The 19,564-nt window shown below is 32.5% G+C and overlaps 1 protein-coding gene across 4 annotated transcripts in view; it reads left to right on the top strand.

The window, feature by feature from the left end:
- LOC123525578 (uncharacterized) overlaps positions 1-19,564 on the top strand; it is a 144,451-nt gene that overhangs the window by 114,580 nt on the left and 10,307 nt on the right. Inside the window, exon 1 of one of the 4 annotated variants that reach the window (XM_045304729.2) lies at positions 9,658-9,679. The exons of 2 other annotated variants lie outside the window; for them this stretch is intronic. The gene's annotated coding sequence lies outside the window, so the exon portion shown is untranslated. Of the gene's footprint in view, positions 1-9,657; positions 9,680-18,906; positions 19,045-19,564 lie in introns of those variants that run through there. One more of the 4 variants, XM_045304727.2, reaches the window with a different exon arrangement.

Here is a 19,564-nt window from a genome sequence, read left to right as displayed (position 1 = left end):
CCATCTATAAAGGTTGTCATACAAAATAAAACTAAGGGGTTTTTCAAAAATTTAAAAAGGCAAAATTACAAATCGGGTTTTTTAAAATACTACAGGTACATTTTTTATAGATATAAACGGCCGTAAAAAAACATTTTCTATAGTTTACGATATATCTTTTAAACATGCTAATATTTTAAATTAAAAACCGCACATGTATAAAGTACAGTTTAAAAGATCAAGGTATTTATATCCCTTTTAAAACTTTTAAATTTTTTTTTTTTTGGGCCTCATGCTACAAGTGTATACCCCGAATCGGAACTATTTATTAAAAGTAAAAATTTCTGAGAAAACTTGAAACCCTAGAGAAATTTTTTTGGGTATAGAGTATACATTTTATAAATACTTTTGGTAGCCCCGAAAAAATTTTTTTATTTTTTTTAAAAAATTTCCTTTTTCCTTTCTTTTAAATATTCAAAATGAAAAAAACCCCTAAAGGGAATAAAAATTTTTTAAACAAATCGCCTCCAACTATCACCAGTTCCCTGCAAGTAAAAACCCTTCATTTGTCGGTCATGTGGCCCCCAATTCTCTTTTTTCGTGTTTTTTCACATCGGCCCCCCAAAAATTTTCCGAAATTTTTTTATCTTTTTTGTTGAATTCTAAAATGCACACATCTCGGGGCGGAGTACGGCAGGCCGTTGGGCCTAAATTTTTGCAAATTTAAACAAAAAACTGCCAAAAAATACTTCCATTTAAATTTTAAAATGTAAATTCTTTACTTTTTCAGCTAGGGAAAAATATAGTCCTCATATCATTTTGGTAAAATAGCCCCTTCAAAAACAATTTATTGCAACTGTGTCTGGAAATTTTTAATAAAATTCCCAGGGGGAAAAAAAATATAATACTCTGAAAAGAAATTTTGGCCCTCGGGGTAAAAAATATCTTTTCTAAAAGGGTTTCCCTTGTTTGCCCTTTTTTCTTTATTTTTTTTCTAAACAAAATTTCAGTTTATTTCCCTTTTTTCTTTTTAAAAACTTTTTTCCTAAATTCGTCTAACAAAGTTTCTTTAATTGTAGATTAGAAAAAAAGATTGATATATCATTATACCCGGGGGGTTTTTTTTTTCGTTGATTGTTGTATTATACATGTTTTTTAACTTTGCCCACTTTGGCTTTTCCACCAGGAATTTGCTGAATTTTGACGATAATAAGCCCCCTTGGGGCTGTTTTTGGGTTGGGGGGGGGGGGGGGGGCAGTCACTCATTGGTAAATATCGTCTTCAACCGTAAATTTTGCCCCAGTCCCCTTTTTTGCTTTATTTGATAGAAATTTTTTACCCAAACTGTCATTGTCTTTTTGTTTTGGTTTTTGGGGTGCAGCCCCGGTTTTTTTAAAATTTTTTCCCTTGAAATTTAATTTTTTTCCAAAACTAACGAGCACCAGATATAATAAAAGGATATAACAATGGACGGGAAGGAATGATTACACGTTTTCCCAATTTAAATATAAGGAAAAGTAATTTAATATTTTAAACTTTAAAGATATAAATTTTTTTTAAAATTTTAAAATACTCAACTTTTTAATTTTTGAAATTTTTTTCATTTGCAAACAACTATATTTTATAAATTTTTTTGCTAAAATTTTTCGGGCAAGTGAATTTGAACATATTTTAAACAAATTAAAAATTTTTTGGGTACGGGTTGCCGCATTTTCTTTTATTTCACAGCATTTGGACCATGTTTACTTTTTAATTTAAAAATTGAAAAATATAATTTTAAAAATGAATATTTTAAAAGGTATAAAATTTTTGAAAAAAGTATATTTGATAAAAAAAAAGAATTAAAACGATTACAGCAATTTATTCATTTTGGGGAAAAATGTATCGCGGAAAATATGTTTTAACTATAATTCTAGAAAAATAATATGCTTTTTCTCAAAAAAAAAGGGTCTGAGAACACAAAAATCAAATCAAAAAAACCCTATATGCAATAAAAAAATTTCCCCCCGAAAATGTAACCCTTATTTAATTCGTTTAAATTCTATGATAGATTTTTAAAATTTGTTATCCTTTTAAATTTAGCCCTTATCTCTTTTTAACTATTAAGAAAAATACGTGAAAAAATTTAAAATATAAATTAGTTTATGGCAAAGCGTACGTGTTTTTAAAAAAAACATAAATCTCGTATAGAAACTTCAGAGGGGTTTGAATTAGCTATTTCTTTTTTTTTTAATCTAAACAAAAAACTTCAAAAAATACTTTTTAAAAAAGGTGTTAGGAGAAAAATTTTTACCATGACACCGGATTTTGCCCACGGGTCCCGTGTAAAAACCTTTCATGCCCCGGGTTTTTTCTGAACAAGTGCGGGGAGAAATCTATCTTTACCCCGGGTTTCTGAAACGGTGCGGGAAAAATTTAAATCAAAACCAGAAAAATTAAACGGGTGCGGGGAAAAAACTTATCGGCCCCGGGTTTTTTTAAACCTACAGACTGCACCCAAAACTTTAAAATTTGCAGAAACAAAACACAAAAAAACAAAAAATGTTGCCAGGAAATTTTTTTCTTTATTGTTAACTTTAAATCAAAAACCATTTTTGTAAATCTCCCATTATGACTTTTTTTTCATGCGTTTTACTTTTACTAAAGAAGCTTAAACTAGTGAACCTCACGAAAATAATTGTTCTCCCCGGTCCCAGAACACTATTTTTTTGATAACAATAATTTCAAATTGAATAACAGAAATGGGTTTTTCTGTTCTCAACAGAATTAAAGAAAAAAATTGTTTACTTCGGCTATCTTGTATTTTCTACTAGCCTTTTACTATGGCAAAAAAATAAAACTTTGTGCTTTAGGAATTTAAACCCCACACCGAACATTTATAATAAAAAAAGTAAAACAATAATTTTAATTGAAGATTTTTTACAAAACAATACAGTGTATATGAATATACACCTGGTGAAGTCATTTGTTTTAACCCGCCCATCATATAGCGCTATTTTTTCTACCATCCTTTTTTAAAAACCCATTTTAAGCTATAAAATGGGCAAAATATTCTCTAAATAGGCCCTTTTCGTTTAAGCCCTGAAAAAATTTGCCCTAACAGAAAAGGCCCAAAAAAAAATTGCCCTTTAAAAACCCTTTTCTTTTATGTCATTTTTTTTTTTCTTTCCTCGGCCATGTGATTTAAATATCATTTGTAGATTTTTTTGTTTGTCATCAGTACCCTTTTTTCCCATAACATATTAGGTTTTTTTTGTGTGCCCTTGTTACATTTTCAATAAACCTTTTTTTTCTTTGATTATTTTCGGACTCCTTTTTTGACAAAGTCTGTGATCCATGTCATCCGCCCTCTATGACTATCAGAATGGGGGGGGGGAAGCCCCTTTTCCATGGGGGATTCTTTATAAAGGGTTTTTGTTTTCTTCGGGGTTTATTACCTATACTCTAAACCCTTTCGCCAGTATTGTTTTTGCTTTTTTTTTTCCCGTTTCTGAGTAAATTTTTGTTCCCTACTCTTTTTCCTTAAATTTTTTTTCTTTCCCCTGAGCAAAAGGGAATGTTATTTTCTGAGGAAAAATTTTTTTCCCCGTTTTGACGGACCCCCTTTGGCTTTTTGGGCCCTTTTTAAATTTTTTCTGATTTTGTTTAAAATTTTTCCCAGAAACAAAACATCAATTAAACGTTACTGCTTGAGCAAGAATCATCGGAGGTTTTAAATATTTTTTTAACCCCTTCGTCTTGGATAACCTTGACACTTTACTTTTTGGGGCCCATTCAGAAAGCCCAGCAACCCTTTATCTGATCTGCTTTGTACTTGAACAACAAAATTTGTCAAGCGGGTTTTTAAAAAAGGTAGTAACGGCCCTTTTTTGTTCAAAAATTTCTGTAATGTATTTCCAGCGATCTTCAACCCTTTTTTTTTTTCTTGATAGTTTTTTGGGTAATAGCCCAGGATCATTTTTTTTCGAATTTAAAGCCCTTTTGTTTTTTTGGGGCATTTTGGGGCCTTATATTTTCGTTTCCCAGCGCTTTAAAAAGTCTATAAGCAGTAAGGAAACTTGCATGTTTTTTTTTCTTGAAGAACTATCTTGGGAAACTCTTCGCCATGGGATTTAGCTCAGGCTTTTGCAAATTAACAATTGGTAAAATTTGGGGCCCCTGTTGTAAACAAAAGAAAGGTGGAACTTTTAACTTGAAGAAAAATTGTGGGCGTATGCCTGCTAAAGACATATTAAAAATGGGATCCCCTTCTCGTGTATTACCTTAACTCCTTTTTTCTAAAATATCAGCCCGAACCCCCTGTGCATTCGTTTTTTGTTTTTTTCATTACTTTTTGGGTGTATGCTGTACATTACATTGTCAAAATTTTAAATCTTTCGGACCTCCCCCAAAAAAGAACTCGTAAAATTCCCGACCCCGGGCCTGAATTATCTGGAAAAGGAAAATCCCTATCTAGGATATATCTTGTTCAAAAATAATTTTATTCCCGTAAAATTTTTACTTTTATCGGAGCGCGAAAGCTTCTTAAAACCCTGAACATGTCAACAAAACAAATGATGTAACGATTCCCCAAGTTTTTTTTCATAAGGACCCCATATGTCTATTGAAACAAAAGCAAATGGAAATGGGGCCAAAATTTGTTTCTAAATTTAAAGGGGGTTTAAAAACCTTTTTTAAATTTCTAGACTGGCAATCAACACAAGTGTTTTCAATCTTTTTAAGTTTTAAACCCTATTTTGGGCCCTAGTACTTTGTTTTATGTTGAAAACATACGGGTGTGTACCGGGGTGGAAAACCAAATTTTTGTGATTTTTCCCGTTATAACAATGATTTTAAATGACTGGGACATAAAATTTTCATAAAATGGTTCTTTATCTGGGGGTTTTAAATATATTTTTAAAAAACATTGTCTACTTTTAAATACTTCTTAATTTTAGCCTTACTTGGGGGCACCATGGGTTAAGTTGCATTTCTTTTAAAATTTTCAGGGTCTTTTTCTTGTTCAAAACTCATTTCAAAAACGGGAAATGCTGGGAAAAGTTTCTACTAAAGAATCCTTTTTTTTTGGGTATTTTTTTGTTAGCACTTCTTTCGGGTTTAAATTTTTTTAGAGTTATAAAAGTTAAAAGCTTTTTTTTACTTTATTTTGGTTTAGAAATTTTGTAAGGAAATTCATTTATAAACTGGTTTTAATTTTTTGCTCACTTTCTTTTGTTTTTTTTTCAGAAACTGGTGGTCGTGAAAAGAAATCAGCAATAACAATTTCCTTCCCTGGAAAATACTCTAAAAATTTCAGTTGTAACCACTAATGACAAAGCCCATAACTGAAAAAACTTGTTTTGCATTTCCCCCTTTTTAAAAAAATACTGGAGTGGAAAAGGGCGCATTTTTTTGTAAATTCAGCATTTTGTAAAAAGAAAAACTAGACGTTGCAAAGAATAAAAAAATGGCTATGCCTCTTTCTCAAAGTGCGTATTTCTTTTGTGTTTCACTTTAGTTTAAGAGATAAAAAATATAGGCCCTTTTTTTATTTTTATCTGATTCTGGTGAATTTTCACGCTTGAAATTTTAAACACGCTGCCACTTTACTATCGCTGGCCCCTCGGTATACAATTTTTACGGGTTTTTTGGATTTTGGTAGGATAAAAAAGGAATAGCTTTAATTGTTCTTTAAAATTTTTCCCAAAATTTTTTTTTTTATTCTTCTGTCCCAAAAAAATGGGGACTTTTTCCTTTTAAGGTTTAAAAAAGGTTTTTGCTATTTCGGGGAAAAAGAGGGGGTGAAACGACATAAAACCCAGGGTTTCCCCAATTATTTTTTTGAATTTCACGCAATTTTTTTTAAGGGGGGGGTAAAATTTTAAAAAATTTTTTCCGGAAGGGCCCAAAAGCCCAACTTTCGGTTCTATGACTTTCCTAAGTAAATTTGGGGGTTTTGGGTGCATTAATTGCACTTTTTTTAACTTTAAATTTAAGTTTTTTTCCTCTTAACCTTTGAAAAATAATAAACTAAGTGGCGTTTAAAGTTCCTAATGTTTTAAATGAAAATAAGACAGTCATCTAAAAAATGCCACACAAAATCTAATCCCTCTAAGACTTTAACATTTAATTTTCCCGGAACACCCCCGGGGGATTAAATAAAACCGAAGCACATAACGTTTAAAATTTGAATGACCCCCCTGAATGTGGTAAAGCGTTTTTTCTTTTTTCTTTTTTTATCAATCGGGATTTGCCAAAAACCTGAGCGACCGTCTAGGGTAAAAGTATTTTGAATCACCCCAAAAGGCCAAAAATATCATCGATATGAGGTAGAGGTAGGCTGTGGGTCCCCCACCCGGGCTTGAAACCCCCAAAAATCCCCATACAAAATTGGTTTCTGTTTTCGTTTTCCCTTTTTAAACCCCACACAACCCCGCATAAGGGGTTTGGGGGGGAAGGTCTTATTTCTTTAGCCTTTAAACATTTCATCTATAGCTTTAATCATTTTTTTACATTTAAGGTACTCATATGGTCGGTTTTATCGGTTTTATTTTCCACAGAAAGGAAATTTTCATTTTAAACGTATCTTCGTGACAATTCTGATTTATTATTTGCAAAAACGTTTTTGGGGTTTTTTGAACTAATTTTTTTCATATTGAAAGTGTTCTTTTGGTGCTACATTTCCTTTTTTTATTAATACTTTTATTTTTCACCCTTATTGTGTGATAATTTTTTGACATCAAAACAGAAGCTATACCTTTTCATCAATTTTTTTCAACAAATTTTCAACAGCACTCCTTTTCTTATTTAAAATTTTCTAAATTTTTAAAATTTTTCTAACATAACAGGAAACCTACTAGTTTTTCCCAATTTTATACTGAATTAGCTACCATTAAAACCCCAAGGGGTTTTTTTTTTTGTACTAAATAACCATCTTCAACACTTTTTTTTCAAAGTTTTTAAAAATTTTTTTAGTTTTTTGAAATCTTTTCCCTAATTTTTCCTGAAAAAATATGCACCGTTTGAGGTTTAATTACAGTACTTTTTGCAACCAACTAAATGAAGCAATATTACATCTTCTTGTAAAAGGTTTTACCCTAGCTATTTTTAACTCTCATGAAAAAAGATCAAAAAAATTTTTGCAAATTTGTTCGAAAAGAGAAAGTCCCTTCCAATTTAAATTTCTTTTTCCATTCATATTTTAGACCACAAAAAATTTAGTTCCATTTTTTCACCAAACCCATTCGAAAAATAAGATTGGTGTATCCATCTACATGCAGTTAATTTCCATTTACAGACTGTAATGAAACTTTATGAAAAATTTTTTAAAAAGTTTTGGGTTTCTAAATTTAAAGATTCAAAATGTCCTCCCATTAAATTAAAGAGACTTCTGCTTTCCCGAGCAAATAATGCCCTAATCTTTTGTTTCCCCATTCTAAATTTTTACAAGAGTTTGGATTTTCCCTTAAAAACGCTTAAAATAAATTTTATAAATCATTTTTCCTCCATCGACTTTTTTATTACAGGAAGATCCCTTTTTTTAAAAGGGCCAAAATTTCTTTTAAAGGGGGCAATACACCCCTTTCCCTTCTCCATAAAATGTCCCCAAAATTTTCCCCCAATTTTCCCGCAATCATAATTTTTTTTCCCAAACTAATTGTTTTTAAATTTTTCTTTGGGTTAAAATTTTTTGGGATATTTCCCCAGTGGCTTTTCTTTCGTAATAATATTGCCTAACATTTTTCTGCCCTGTCCCTTTCATTGCTTGACATTATGACCACCTTCGGGAAAATGACAAAGAAGGGTGGGGGGGGGTATCTAATCTTTAGCTTTTTGACAATTTTTGAAAAATTTTTTTTGGCTAGTAACATTTCCAAACGTAAATTAAACCGATCTTTTTAAATTTTGCTCATCCATTGCTGATTTAACTGCAGGGCCCGTAAAGTTCCGCGAATCACGCATAACTTCATTTTCAGATAATTTTTTGTTAATCCGTCCCAAAAAAATAACCTATTAAAAAGTTTCTGAATAATTTCTAAATTCCCGTATTATTTTGACCATGTTCTTGATTTTTTTATAGGGATCTTTTTGCCAGAGTTAATAATCTTTTTAGCAAAAGACATTTACATTTTTTAAACAGGTTTTTTTTTAAAATTTTCAAAAGAAATAAAACCAAAGCTTTTATCATGTACTGTTGAAAATCTAGGGAAATAAAGGGTTTTTTAAAGCACCCCAAATACAATCTTGGGTTTTTCCCTTCATAAAACTAAGTATGAAAAACGCACTGGCCCGTTGCAGTTTGATAGCAAAATTTTTTTCCTTTTTTATCATCATTTAAATCATTTAAAATAGAATAAATTTTTTTATCGATTTTCCCATGACTTAAAAACTTCCGAATTACCATCAAATTTTTAAACCATATGTTGTACCCCTCTGATTCCTAAATTTCGGTGGAAACAAATTTTTTTAAATTTAATAGCCAAATCTTGAAAAATTTTTTAAAAAGAAGCGTTTTTCTTCCCTTTTTAAAAAAAATTATTTAACAAGCAAATAGAATAGACAGTTTTTCTAACTTGTTTCTCGGCGTGATCATCTAGTGGTATTGCGTACTTCATCGTAGTGCCCTGACAACATTCCAAAGGTCCATCCTGGTCTGCGGCTCCAGAAACGCGCGTTGTAACGTAGCGTGGCCATTTAGTACAACAAACATAACCTTTTAACCAGTTTTATTTATCATAGCAACAGTCTTTAATATTTAAACATAACATTTTAGCTAGATATTATTAAGTAAAGGTGACCTTATCAATCTAGCATCTATAACCCATCTTTCTCTCTAACTCTAAATCTAACTCTCTCTCTGACCGTAGATAATTATATTTCAGCATATATATTTAATTAAGCAGTCTAGCCGCTATGTAAAATTACACAATACGTCGTGCATTTTTCCTTAACATATCTAACTTTGATCCCGGAAGTAAATGATATAAACGACTAAGTATACCTGTTTAACCCTTGGGCTACATGTTTTGTGACAGGTTTGACAATTCAGCTTTTCAATTTAGATCAAGTATTATAGTTTATCATCTTTCTACGTAGCATATTAAACAATGATTTATAGAATATACAATATTCCGAACCTTTCAAACCTGTTACATTACATTTTGCCACTGACCGTTCCAAGGCGGTGCCCCACAGTGTTCCTTTGTTTGTTTGTTTTGTCCTTGTATGTTTGCTTTGTGTGTGTGGTGTGCGTGTGTTGATCGTGTGCGCGTTTGGGGAGGCTGCGTTTTTAGAACGCGGCTTTCCCTGTTGGATATTCTTCCTTGTTTTTTTAGCTAATAGAATTGGCGATATAGAAATATTGGACGTATCTAGTATTACAGACTGTATAGTCCCTATCTCTTCAATTATCCGATGTAACGATGGTGCCCATAATAGTCCGAATACGACAGAAAAACATTTACTTCCTCGGTAAATGTCTTAATGTAAAGATCGATCATTAGTACTGAAGAGCGCTGAAATCAATGGCTTTCTATTGATATACGATCTCGCCGAGCGTGCAAACCCCAAGGATTGGATGTAAAAATGCTATAACCATTTGAATCATGTTCTTACTGAAATGAGGACGATTGCATGTAATTGGATTTTATGGACAGGATTAGAAAACAGTGTTGTGTAATCATATTGATATATAAGGTTTCTACGGCTATACTGCTTTAAGGTAACAATGACATGTCTATTTCCACTACTTATTTTCATTTGTTTTTATAGTTCATACTATTTTTGTTAAATTAGCTTATGTCAGCCAATAGCTTTCCCACATTATCTACATTATGTGAAAAAAAAAATATTTGCATAAAAAGCAAAATATCTGCGTAAAAGTTCTTCAATAAGAACTCCATTACTTCGAAAAAATTTTCTCGTAAAACACCTGCTTCGGTAACTACTGGTGTCATAGATGTAATTGTTCCAATGATGGTTTTCTTTTCGTTTCATGGAGTATATCAAGAATGAAAGAAAACAATAACAATAAATCATCAACTTAACGACCACCATAGTTTTCTTGGGCACATAGGATTAGGCACTCTTTTCTCTCGCAGACAAGGTTTTCCGAATAAAATACCGGTTTGGGGTAATCACTCTTCTCAACACCGACTGCAGACGTCTTTATTGCACTCCAGCTTTATAGATTGACTGCATTATATCCCTTATTTATGCCAAAATTCACTAAATATATCATACATAATGTCAGAGATGCGGTATTTAGATATAATCAGCTATTTACATATTTTACACTGACCGATACATTTATGTTTTTATCTTGTTTTAAATAATACTTGTTTTCATTCATGATTTTTGTTAATGTGGAATGCATTATCTTTGTATACGTATTTGTTTGTATTTTTGCAATTTATTCTGTAAAGCACTTTTGAACGTGTACAAATGCATGAAAAGAGTGCTATATAAATGTGGTATAATAGTAATAATAATAATAATGACGTTTAACTGTAACGGTCGGTACAAAATTCCAGTAATGGATAACATTGAATAAACGAAAGGATGGATACACTAGGAAAATAAATTTACAGTTAATTATAACTTTAAAGAAATTTCCATCCCATTTAGATTCAAATGTATGTGCAAAACGTCGACAGAACATCGTTTATGGACACACGTTTCTAGACCTCGTTTGGATTCGTTACCAGCAACTGAACGGCGTGGTGGATTTACTCTTCTTGCATACCGGATGGGAGTTTCCTGTGTTTTCACTGGTGCTGCAAAACACTATCCCTGGGTATAAAATAACTCTAGTGGTGTAAAATGACATATAACAAAGTGCGTTGATGTAATAGATTTGTAATGTACTCTTTTTTACATAAAACCAGAAAAAATCCAGTAACATGATAATGATAATACCTCTTCGTTCCTCATATTCCCTCGATTCATAAACTGTCATTGTTTGAAAAATACATTACGTTACTCTTTTGATAATAAAACAAATCAAAAAAGGTTGTCGTTTGTCCCCGAAATGTCATGATTGACGAATGTAAATTTCTGATGCAATGTTTAAATACAATATTCTAAAAGAAAAGTACTGTGAATTTGATTATTTTTCAAAATAAAAGTTAAATATGGTATGCAAGGAAAAGGTTCAATCCGTGGTCGTAGATCTGGAAAGCGATTCTCAAGTAACAACGCGGTAACTTGGCATCTTTATCGCCGAAACATTGACCGCATACACTGACATTTTATCTGCGTCTACAACCAGTGCAGTAATCTTATATTCTCATATACGAGAGTTACTTTGATACTTTGTAAGATCATAATGTCAGAGTTTCTTTTGTTTAAGCGGTCCGGTTACGTCGTGGGAGTGAAATAACGCCATGATATATATGAGTATTTGATAGACTTTGATTGTCTTAAGTGTGTCTTTTATAGGCACAAAAAGTGGTAATGTCGGTGTTTCAGTAGAAAGAGCTGACATTGTGATAACATAACGTTACAGCTGTGTTAACTTATTGATATATCCCCGTAATATTTCTAAATAAATTGTAAAATACGACATTTTTAGAGTGGTAAAATCACAGCGACAGAAAGTAAATGTTTAAAAAAAAAATTCTACAACAGTGATACAATACAAAGGTATTTATCACCGTTTTATAAAACATTACAAATGTTAATATGACACTAGGGTCAAAAATATTTCTTTTCGATGACATTTAATAAAACTTTACACCCTTGGATGGATGAGCTTGGATGAACTGTAAATGTATAACAGAAGACAGATTTCCAGTCCTAAGGCATATGACCTACTGACTCACAAAACAATAGGATTCAGCTACTGAACACAGGCAATCATTCTATGACGTTTGACGACTGTAGGCCAAAAGGATATTCAGTTGGTCATAAACCATTTTCAGTCCCAAGGACTTTGACCTACTGACCCCAGAACAACGTGGATCATCTACTAGTACTGACAATAGGTCAACTTTCTATGAAGTTTGACGATTGTTGTCTTAGATCTACTTGAAGTTATTGAATGGAAATTGTTTTGAGTGTTAATGTCACTGACTTTGGCCTTATGTCCCCAAATATCAACAAAACTCATATACTGACCACAGGAGATCATTCTATGACATTTGACGACTGCATGCGAAGCTTTCTTTAGTTATTGAGTGGAGACCGTTTTCAGTCTAAACGTCACTGTGAACTTGATCTTTGACCTACTGCCTCAAGAAACAAAACAAGATTCAACTACAGACCACTGACAATTATCTTATGCAGTTTGACGACTGGGGGCCAAAGCCTTCTTCAGTTATATGTTGAAAACTAGTTTTCAGCTCAAGAGTTCTGTGGCCTTGGTCATGTTATCGTATTACAACAAAGAAACCAACAGAATCCAACAAACAACATTTACAAACCATATTCTTAATCGAAATATCAGTGAAAGTATTTTATTTAGGAGAAATAAATATTTACATATTCTGAATGCGTTCAAAGAAAATTGCCTGCCCATTCAGGTCTTATAAACGTATTATTAAGTCATTTATTATTCTTTGCTTTGCCGAGATGCATTTAGTTGCAAATGAAAAACTTGTCATTGTGATTGTCTCAGAAAAGACGAAATAGGAACGATACTCGAAGTTAATGCTCATTTATTGGAATTAATGTTTGAAATTCATAGACTTTTTGATTTCTTAGTGCTTTTAACACATTACAGACAGTGTTTGCAAGCATGTAGACAAACCTAACTGTATACATTTAAGCGTTTTATATAAACTTATGTGCAAGTTTTCGCCTAACTTGTGTGAGACAATAAATTTAAGTTTTCAAAAACATACAATCATTCATACTTTGTATCCTTCTTCAATTATCAGGACTTCAAATATTTAAGACAGAGAGATTTTGCATACTATATTTTCAGTCCTATCTCTTAACGTGACAGCTTACAAAAGTATGGCACTGCAGACACAACCCTATACTTGAAATTAAGTGTTAAGGTGAAAAACAACAATAATATACAAAAATAAACAAAGAAGTATTTCGTATAAAGGCTGGATTCTATAGAGTGAGTGAGTGAGTGGGTTTTACGGCGAATCGACACAAAAAGGTCATATATCGCCTAGAAGAAGTAATATTAAAAACGACAATTGTAAAGCATATCTAAAATCATTTATGTTAAAATGTAAAGCATATCTAAAATCATTTATGTAAAAATGTATATACGCATGTGTTAAAAATATCAGCTGCAAACATAATAATATTGCAAAAGATGTGAATAAAAATATGAAATGTTCAGATTTTTTAATAAATTCCTATCTGCTTTAAAAAAGATAAAATATTTCTGACTTTTTTCAAATAACTCTTTCAAAGATTGAACGTCATAGTATGTACTGCGCTGTGGAGCAAAGTCCACACAGTCGATAGAAAAACCTTTAGGATTTTAAAGAAAAGCTATTTCTTGAGTTGATTCTTGTGCAAAGTCAACACTTGGCTAACAACAACACTCCAGCATGTGTTTTGCAGAATTACTTGTTCGATGTTTTGATTTACAACAATAAATGATACCTTTTAATGATACTTGCTGTTTTGTAGCTCTGCAGTCACTGTCATGTAAATACATGAAACATTTTTCTGGTAACTTGGACGATTTATAAAACAAAGTATTTAAATCATGTATCCATCTACAACATTCATAGTACAAGTGTAACAAAATATCTCAATTTCAAAAAGAGGAAAAGTCTATGTAAAATATAGCTCTTCATTTGTTGTGAAGGCTGTTCAGTAGTCTAAAAAAAGAATTATTGGTAGTTTAAGTGTGGAAGCCCTGGAGGGACAATTGATTTCCGTACTTCCCACTTCTAACTTTTGCACTTCTCACTTCCAACTTCTTGACTTCCTACTTCTAACTTCGGCACTTCTGACTTCTAACTTCCGTACTTCTGACTTCCAACTTCATGACTTTCGACTTCTGATTTCCAACTTCCACACTTCTTACTTCTGACTTCTTGACTTCTTACCTCCTACTTAAAACTTCCGCACTTCTGACTTCTAACTTCCGCACTTCTGACTTCCAACTTCCCGACTTTCGACTTCTGATTTCCAACTTCAACACTTCTTACTTCCGACTTCTTGACTTCTTACTTCCTTCTTCTAACTTTCGCACTTTTGACTTCTAACTTCCGCACTTCTGACTTCCAACTTCCTGACTTCTTACTTCCAACTTCCAAAAAGGGAAAGTTGGAAGTCAGAAGTGCGGAAGTTGGAAGTTAGAAGAGGGAAGTAAGAAGCCGGAAGTAAGAAGTGTGGAAGTTGGAAATCAGAAGTCGAAAGTCAGGAAGTTGGAATCTCAGAAGTGCGGACGTTAGAAGTCAGAAGTGCGGAAGTTAGAAGAGGGAAGTAAGAACTCAAAAACTCGGAAGTAAGAAGTGTGGAAGTTGGAAATCAGAAGTCGAAAGTCAGGAAGTTGGAAGTTAGAAGTGCGGAAGTTAGAAGTCAGAAGTGCGGAAGTTAGAAGAAGGAGGTAAGAAGTCGGAAGTAAGAAGTGTGGAAGTTGGAAATCAGAAGTCGAAAGTCAGGAAGTTGGAAGTCAGAAGTATGGAAGTTAGAAGTCAGAAGTGCGGAAGTTAGAAGTAGGAAGTCAAGAAGTTGGAAGTGAGAAGTGCAAAAGTTAGAAGTCTGAAGTGGGAAATACGGAAATCAATTGTCCCTCCAGGGCTTCCATATTTAAGAAAGATTTAATGATGGAAAATATCTCTGAAGTAACTGGTCATGTTTTGGTAACTAAAGACCACCATTCACTATAAAGCTTCACGGTTAGTAACGCAAGTCTGCCCTGTTCTTCAGCTATTCTTAATTTAACCTATTGTTTTGACTTTCTGAAACTTTTAATCAGTATTATGTAGACTGGTAAAATCCTAACTTTTAATTTAAGCTGAATGATTTATTACAGTGTCTCTACACGATTATTTATGTATGTTTTGATAAACATTATCATTTGTAAACTTGCATTTTTGACTACTTCTTTCTTTATTTGTATGTTCGTTAGTTTGTGTAATGTTTGGTAAAAGCAGTCTGCCTGATATATTACGAAATGCACCATTGTTAAAATTATTGATAATAGTAAAATCGTAAAAAAAATATTCCAATGCGTTTTCATAATTATGAACATATTAAAAGAATAAAAACAGTTGATTATCACCTGTGTAACATGTCACATGGCCCCTATTTCTTCAGTTTTCCGCTCAAATTAGTGTGAACACGACAAAGTAACATTTACTATCTCAGTAAATGTCTTTATGAAAAGATCGATTATTAGTATTGAAGAGCACTGAAATCAATAGCTATTTATTGACGTGCGATACAAACCCCCCAGGAATGAATGTAAAATGCTACTACAAGTTATATCATCAGAATAATGTCGTTTTTAATGATGGTGATAACATGTAATTGAATTTTACAGACTGGATTTAAAAGACATGAATACTACGTGTTGTGCAAATATATTACTATTTAGAGGAAGCTTCTGCGGTTTTATAATACTAAGGTAAAACTAGCATTTTATCGCTTTTTGTTGCCATTTTTAGGTGTTTTTGTTTTTATAAAATAACAAATTAAAAATAATTTGCATCACAGATGATACCGCGAGCGAAACAGTGAAAACTGCAATTATGTATTCTGTGTTCAGAGAGGGAAATATTACCGCACTAACGAAGACGACTACAGAAATCTTGTGTTGTTACAAAACACACACACAACAGAAATTCCCTATTAGCGTTATTTACAACAAGAGATATACCATAAACAAGGAAGCATGTCTTGACTAGAATTCAAATCCCGATAATTGTGTATGTTTATAATTTAATATGAAATAAGGCATTGCCTCAATCGGGAATCGTTACAGTCCATTAGCTTGCCCAGAAATATACGTTTGTATCAATTTAAAGGTAGATTTTGGAATGAAAAACAATACTGCACATATTTGTACTGATGAGCAAGACGGTGAGGTTCAGACAAGTTATGTGGACGCTTATTACGCACAAGGGAAAGGCGTATCCTTCCAAATAATCCGAAGTCAGACACTCTGTGCACGTGCCGGAAGACCACATTTTTTAATTCGATAGTATATCATTCGGTATATATCGCATGTTACCGTAGAGGGATCGATCCCAATTTTCGTCGCGACGAAAATCGGAAGGATCGATTCCTTAATACACAACACACAAGCGGGTCGACAAAGCTATATCCCTTGCATGGTGATTGATGTGGATTATTTTAACTCACTTTTTTTCACAACGGAAAGCGTAAAATAAATATGGAAAATTTTCGCGTAGTCGGAGTTGTTGCATTACCTAGATTCAAACATAAAATCATAGCAAAACTATTTAAATAGATTACCCAGTTATACTTAGGTTCCAGATGCCAGGTTTTACTCTTTCTGCTGGAGACCGTTATATTCAGCAGAAATCACAGAAACACACACCTGAAAGGGAATGAAAACTTATAATGACAATAAAACATGCTGCCGGATACACTCGTTCCTAGCTAATTTCATTCTGTTTACATTATAATGATTCTAATTGCAATAAAATTTGCTTAAACTGGTCATGTTTACATTACAAATAACTTCTATTAGTAACTTACTTTCAACAATGATACTCATCTAAACGACAAGATATCATTGTATACTTCCAGCTCAGAATGACTCACTCAGTAAAGTACGAATTGTTGCGTCACGTTAACCCAATTTTTGCACTAAATCAATAATACTATGCTGAAAACTACAGTAGAAATAGAATAAACCAGTGATAAACACAAAATGTGTTGGTTTTGTCCTTATGTAGAAGATGGCAGTTTCTTTTTTTACTTTTCGTAAGCACACTGTAGACCGTCTTCTTCAGATTTAGCAGGAATCTCCTAGACACAAGCACAAACCTAAAGAAATAAAACAAATTAATCATGTATTTGTTAGTTTTCTAATCTGCCATTTACAAGACTATGTAGTCCAAACCAAGCTGAAAAGAATTCCTCGATCCACGAAAATATGAGCTTCTTTTCCAAACTTTTGACATATTTTGCAACCGTGGTAAACCGTTGAAGGAAAAGCAGGAGTCACGAAATGCACAGTGCCTTGCACACACGTCTCCCTCTACCAATTCAAGCATAGCAAAACTACTTGTCTTCAGTACACCTTACTGAATAAGGCGTATGTTGTTTTTGACATTTGCACATACAGCCAGCTGTCGATATATGCAGTTTCGAATTTGAGCGACTTTAGGATACTATTTCTGTTTTAGGTCTGCTGAATGCTTGTCAATGTCCGTTTGTAGATCATATTGAATATTATTTTTGGTTTTCTATGTAAACAGGGCCTTCATTTATGAGACATGCCTTTGTTTTAAGATTTTGACCATTGGCCTATTCTCTTGTAAGGTTTGAAACCGGCAGCTGCTACTGTAGTGACCACCCATGATTTCTTTTTTATTGTTACTTATACTAAAAGAGCACCTAACTCAACGCTAATGTCACAGACAGTTCATCTTTTCATTTGATGATGTTTGATTAACTTCATGCAATCTGTGCTGTCCTTTTTTCCATATAAGATTTGGGGAAAAAATATCTTCGGCTAGTGTTTTATTATCATTATCATCATCATCATTATCATCATCATCATTATGTTTATTTCCGGCTACCTTTCATTATGAAATATAATACTTTATTTTGATGATAGGGTGCAAACAACAGTACATGATTGTATTGAAATTTTCTTCTGGATTCCAATATATCGGATATATGGTTGATACAATTGGCACCTTATTCTTACCACATACTTCTAACATATGGACTTTTCTTTAGAAGAAACAACTATTTACAGATTCAAATGTGCTCGGAGAAAATTGCCTGTCCGCTCAAGTCCAATATATAGACAATTAATTAAGCCATTTGTTTTTTTACCGAATGAACGATTCTTATTCGCGATTGTTGGAACTGGCTGGGTTCTTCGGATTTGATAGTGTCTTTCAAAAACAAAATTTAATGGAAAAGTCTGCACGTCATTGTATTTGGGGAGAAGACAGACCTTAAGAATATATATTTACATTACCAATACATTTCGTATGGAAAGAAAAAAGCGTTTATTTTCGTATAAAACATTACTGTAATAATATCAAGGACGGCATTTTCCGCGAGATTGCACGCGTAATCTGACGTTATTCACAAAAAAAAATCATGAACAAAATGGCGTCGTTCCAAAAATTCTTTCAAAATTGGGCGCCAAAAATTAAAAAAGAACAATTGATTTTAGCTTTCACTATTTTTTCTGATGGAAAATATCGAAATTGAATCGACACGACTGTATCATTTTCCACTGGATTTAATATTTCAAATTACCACTGAACATGGGCGGGTCTTTATGACTGTTCTATTGATAAGGTCAAAAAGATCGATATCCTGACATTTATTTTTGTTTTCTGATACTTTGTAGAGCAAATCACTCATTTATTGTAGCAAGCTACCATTAAATGTAAATATAAGGATTGGATGCAATTTCAGTGCATTTATACGGGTATAAACCACATTGGGACTTCTTGCACATCATCCAACACTCGCTAGTTGCAAGAAGTCCAATACGGTTTATACCCGTATAAACGCACAAAAATAGCATTCAATTCTAAACCAGTGCGCATCTTTTACTAAAAAGTTTATTTTTAGAATTAGAAAATCCCCATCAAATGAATTTAGATTGACTGAATAAATAAACTAACCGTCTTTATAGAGCTTCATTTACAATTAAAAAGTATGACTGTATAACAATCATTTGTTTAATAAAAAAAAATTTTTAGTAGTCGTTCACATTAATGCTGTGTTTAGCTATACATGTGTTCGGTGTGTACTGCTTTAAACCTTTCGTACAACTCTCTTTTTAAGTATTTGTATCCGTAAATGTATAGACTGTGTACTTCAGATATATAAAAGTATATCTTTACTTGACATCATGTAGTTAATGTGACCTTTCAATTTCAGATATGATGGAAATATGGTTTATACATGTTAATTTTCCGGATTTGTTGTAGTGTTTTCTCGCTGGTAATGGAATTATTTAATCTGCCGGTGGTTGTTTTCATGTGATATTGTCAGCTATGACACTTTATGTGATCAAAGATATCATTCAAAGCATTTGACAAATGCCTTCGGTGTAATAGATCTATCAGTAATGCATGCATATTAGAATTTAAAAAAAAACGTAAACAATAACAGAAAAAAACGTATTCGTTGTTACGATATACTACGTCCCTTAGTATGTAAACAGTAACTAAATTGGACGGTAACGGTTTGTGACGCCCTTAATATAATTTATAGTAAAACTGATGAATTGACATTTTTTATGATAATGATATGTTCTTTGAGTGCCTGCAATGTATTGTTCGTTCGTTCGTTACTTTACAACTACTCATTTATATAAAAAGCGTTATTTTCTTTTGAATGATTTGAAAAAAATGAAACAATTCCTTCTGTCTTGTTAAAATATTCAGAGCTTATTATGTGTGTCTTCATTCCTGGACAATGACTTCCAAGATTGATTGATTTCGTGAAAACAATTTAAAGT

Source organism: Mercenaria mercenaria, chromosome 3 (assembly GCF_021730395.1).
Source record: "Mercenaria mercenaria strain notata chromosome 3, MADL_Memer_1, whole genome shotgun sequence".
Classification (NCBI taxonomy): Eukaryota; Metazoa; Mollusca; class Bivalvia; order Venerida; family Veneridae; genus Mercenaria; species Mercenaria mercenaria.
This window is presented reverse-complemented; position numbering and strand designations above follow the sequence as displayed.